This window comes from Theropithecus gelada, chromosome 11, assembly GCF_003255815.1.
Source record: "Theropithecus gelada isolate Dixy chromosome 11, Tgel_1.0, whole genome shotgun sequence".
NCBI classification, from domain to species: Eukaryota; Metazoa; Chordata; class Mammalia; order Primates; family Cercopithecidae; genus Theropithecus; species Theropithecus gelada.
Genome location: NC_037679.1, coordinates 65,970,385 through 65,975,378, shown reverse-complemented (window position 1 = coordinate 65,975,378; position 4,994 = coordinate 65,970,385). Strand labels below are relative to the sequence as shown.

The 4,994-nt window shown below is 46.6% G+C and overlaps 1 pseudogene; it reads left to right on the top strand.

Moving 5' to 3' along the window:
- Nucleotides 1–263: 263 nt before the first annotated feature.
- On the top strand, nt 264–1,415 carry LOC112635401 (annotated as a pseudogene).
- Nucleotides 1,416–4,994: the final 3,579 nt, after the last annotated feature.

The window sequence follows — 4,994 nt, the reverse complement described above, 5'->3', positions numbered from 1 at the left end:
GGGATTTCCAGAAACACTTTGGGGATTGTTGGAACTCAGGTCCTGCTGTAGCAAGTGGGAGCAACAGTCAGTCAAAGACGGGTTCTGGGTCTACAGATAAAACAAGGTTACTTATTTTTCTGCTGAGGAGTGGAAGCTTGGGTGATAAAATGTTAGAGGAATAAAAAAAAGAATGTAGCTTCTTCCTCTCTCAGCACAGGGCGCGCACAACTTGCGCTCTGTCTTTCTGCTGCTCCCAGCTCTTGGATACAGTGGACGACGCCATGGGTTTCGGAGACCTGAAAAGCCCTGCTAGCCTCCAGGTGTTCAACGACTACCTGGCAGACAAGAGCTACATCAAGGGGTATGTGCCATCACAAGCACGTGTGGCAGTATTTGAAGCAGTGTCCAGCCCACCGCCTGCTGACTTGTGTCATGCCCTACATTGTTATAATCAGATCAAGTCTTATGAAAAGGAAAAGGCCAGACTGCCAGGAGGGAAGAAAGCTGTGGGCAGGTATGGTCCTGCTAATGTGGAAGACACTACAGGAAGTGGAGCTACAGATAGTAAAGATGATGATGAAATTGACCTCCTTGGATCTGATGAGGAGGAAAGTGAAGAAGCAAAGAGGCTAAGGTAAGAACGCCTTGTACAATATGATCAAAGAAAGCCAAAAAAACCTGCACTTAAGGCTGGGCATGGTGGCTCATGCCTGTAATCCCAGCACTTTGGGAGGCCAAGGCGGGTGGCTCATTTGAGGTCAGGAGTTCGAGACCAGCCTGACCAACATGGTGAAACCCCACTCTCTACTAAAAACACAAAAATTAGCCAGGCGTGGTGGTGGGTACCTGTAATCCCAGCTACTCAGGAGGCTGAGGCAGGAGAACTGCTTGAACCCAGAAGGCAGAGGTTGCAGTGAGCCGAGATCATGCCACTGCACACCAGCCTGGGCAACAGAGTGAGACTCCATCTCCAAACAAAACAAAACAAAACAAAACCAAAAAAAAAAAAAAAAAAAAACACAAAAAAAAAAAAAAAAAAATAAAAAAAAAAAATACATGACAAGTGCAAAAATTAGAGAGGATCATCAAACCTAAAAGAAAAAAAAAAAACTCTGCACTTGTTGCCAAGTCCTCCATCTTACTAGATGTGAACCCTTGGGATGATGAGACAGATATGGCGAAATTAAAGGAGAGCATCAGAAGCATTCAAGCAGATGGCTTAGTCTGGGGCTCTTCTAAACTAGTTCCAGTGGGGATACAGATTTAAGAAGCTTCAAATACAGTATGTGGTTGAAGATGATAAAGTTGGAACAGATGTGCTGGAGGAGGTGGTTGAAGATGATAAAGTTGGAACAGATGTGCTGGAGGAGCAGATCGCTGCTTTTGAGGATTATGCATAGCCCATGGATGTGGCTCCTTTCAACAAGATCTAAAATCTATCCTGGATCACTGCACTTAAATAAAAGCTTGAAAGATTGAAAAAAATGTAGAGTTAGAGAAGCTGGAAATCTAATCTAGTTTTAGTCACTTATGCTGATTGGGTGACTTTGGGCAAATTTATTGAAGTCTCTGTAAAATGGGGATAATGCTAAAATCTACCTCATAAGGCCATGTATTTAACAAGACGGCAGAGCAATTGAGTGTTTTAAAAACACCCTACATATTTGTTTGTTGTTTTAATCACAACAGTATAGTCAGTCTTGTCTAATTCTTGCTAATATGTGGTAACCATTCTGTAACCTATGTTTCTTAAGTGACACCAACTTTAAATGCAGTCTTCATAACAGTTGTTTTGGAACATTACACTCTAGATTTGTTCCCACCACCTGTGTGAGAACCCCCCCCCCCCCCATTTCTCTCCAATTCCTCTGATTCATGGCCTTCCCTGAGACCTAGAGCCTTGCTTCTCAAGGTGTGGTCTGCAGACCAGCATCACTGCCTTCACCTGTGATTGGTTAGAAGCGCAGACTCTTGGCCGGGTGCGGTGGCTCACGCCTGTAATCCCAGCATTTTGGGAGTTTGAGGCAGGCGGATCACCTGAGATTGGGGGTTCAAGATCAGCCTGGCCAACATGGAGAAACCCCATCTCTACTAAAATACAAAATTAGCCGGGCATGGTGGCACATGCCTGTAATCCCAGCTACTCAGGAAGGCTGAGGCAGGAGAATCACTTGAACCCGGGAGGTGGAGGTTGCGGTGAGCCAAGATCGCGCCATTGTACTCCAGCCTGGGCAACAAAGAGCGAAACTCCATCTCAAGAATAATAATAACAATAATAATAACAGATAGTATTTATTGATTGCTTACCATGAGCCTGGTGTTATGCTAAGCACTTAATATACATTGTCTCATTTTGGGGGCACATTTCTTTTTTTTTTTTAATTTTAGCCATTCCAACAGGTACATAGAGTCATGTATTTCTCAAACCTCTTTAGTGGATGCCATTGGTTCAGTGGTCACTATTGGTTGCCTACCCAAAATTTGTGTCTACAACTTTCTTTCCAGCAGATTCCTATTTTCTCACGTCTCCACTCCTCACCATGGGCTTTGGGGAGAGCTGACCTGAGCCCTGATTCCGTGTAAAGGCTTTTATTAACTAAGGGTAATCCCACTCCCCTTGATAATTGGTTCAGGAACGGGCAGATGACCCAATTCTGTCCAAAGAGTCTTCAGGTGGTCTGTCGGGAAGGTTTCTTACTCTTAAGAGGGAGTTGCAGGGAAAGGTGATCTTCTTGGCTGTTGTCCTGTCTGGATGTTGTGCTTGGAACTTCTGCCATTTGGCTACTAGTTTCAGGGTGAAGTTCTCTTTGGAGTGAAGGAGCAGAGCGATGCTTCCTTACCAGCGTGGAGCCGCTAGGCCAACCCTCTGGGCTTCCAGGTGTTGTGAGATTCGCTTCTTATATAAGCTAGACTGAGTGAGGTTTCTGCTCCTTGCTTTTTTGTTTTTTTGTTTTTTTTGAGGTGGAGTCTCACTCTGTCACCCAGGCTGGAGTGCAGTGACGAGATCTCAGCTCACTGTAACCTCCGCCTCCTGGGTCCAAGGGATTCTCCTTCCTCAGCCTCCCGAGCAGCTGGGACTACAGGTGCCCACCACCATGCCCGGCTAATTTTTGTATTTTTAGTAGAGACGGGGTTTTACCATATTGGCCAGGATGGTCTCAATCTCTTGACCTCATGATCCACCTGCCTCAGCCTCCCAAAATGCTGGGATTACAGGCATGAGCCACCGCACCGGCCTCTCCTTGCTTTCTAACAGATATAATTTGCTCTAGATTTGGCACCCAGCAACCTCTGTGGGACGTGCTGGTCCCCAGAAGACACAGCTACTTCTTCCTGGAGGCTTTCCCTATGGGGTTCTCATAAAGGAAAGCTTCTCTCTCCATTCGCCAAGGCTAATGGAATGGAAAAGGAAGGAAGGGGTTCTCCTGGAGGTAAGCACTGCCTCTTCGATTCGTTATCTGTGTGACCCTCGGCAAGCACTTTCTCTCCTTGAGACTTCGTTTTCTTATGTGCAGATTGTGGGGCCAAGGATCCCAACTTGCTTCCCAGGGTGTTGGTGAGATTCCAGGGAGACGCTGGAAGGGCAAGTTTTCATCACCAATCAAGGGCCTGCAAATCCAGGGCTGACACTGCTCGTGGACGCGCTTACCTCACAAAGTTGGTCAATGCCAGAGCTGGGGCTGGATCTCAGTCTCCTGACCCCCAGAGCAATGTTTTTTTCTATCATAACCTGACTCAGCCTCTGCCCTAAGGGGTCATCTATTTTCTGTCTTTTTCTTCCTCAAATGCAAGGCATGAGCATGCCCTGAAGTATAACTGTGTCAGAGTTTCTGGGGCATTTCTTTCAAATCGACCATTTCCACCCCCAACTTGGCGGGTCTCATCAGGGCCCAGCTTGGCCGAGCCTGGCGTTGTAATGCATTGGCCGGGATGGGCCTTTGTTGCCTCTTTGGGCTGCAGCCCCCCTCCCACCCCACCCCTGTCGGCTATAGCCACTTTTGCTCATTTCTCTTGGGAGCTGCCTAGCTGCAGAGAAAGGCCTTTGGAACCCTTCTCTTTTCAGCCATCCTTTATTGAATTTCACCTCCATTTTTTTTCCTTTCCAAATAGGAACATCATTTATCCAGGACTTTAAGTTGCAGAGGTCTTCAAGAGCTTTCTCTTTCCCAGCTGCATTTGTTGACACACAGTCAATCTGTTTCTTGCCTCCATCCCCTTCCCCCCGCCCCACCCCCCACGCAGGCCATAAAGTGCCTACAGCTGTGCCCTTTATTACCCTTCCCTTTCTATGCCCAGGAGGGGGATGAGCTGAAATATAGCACAGCCATTACTGCTAACAAAAAGGGACAATTTTAAAGCATTTCTGCTTTTCATAAGGGAAGCTGATGGCACAAAAAGAAAATACATCATTTTATTGTAAATGTTTTTAAAATATGGGTCACTTGGCCATAAGCAGCCTCCAAAGTCGGACAAGTTTAAAGCGAAAGCAGTCACATAGAGAGCAGTTTTTTCCCCTTGCCTTTTAAATTACGCTAATTGACACCAAGAAAAACAGGGAGGCGGTAGCTCCTACCAACCCACACACTCCATCTCCAACTCCCTCCTCTCTCTACAGTGAAGAGCATGGGAAATGTTTGCCAGGCCAAGAATGGTGCCCCCATACTAAGAAGCCCTTTTTACTTCTGTTTCAGCAAGTATTAAGACTAAGAGGCTTGTGATCCAGTCTTTCAGGATGGAATGGTTTTCCCAACCCTGGTGGGAAGGAAACTCTCATGTTTGCTGAAAAAATTCCAAAGGAGGAAGGCTGCCTGACAGCTCCCTGGTGTGTGTCTGGGCTGGCTGGGTCTGGCCAGGAGCGGAGGGTCTGGGTGGAACAGATATGCTGGTAGGGTAGGCAAGGGAAGTGGTTGCTCTTCCAAAGGGGACACTGTGTCAGTGATTTTGAAGATAAATGGATGTGATGGTTGTTGGGACTATGGTGAGAGATTAGAGGTAGCAGAAACATACCATAT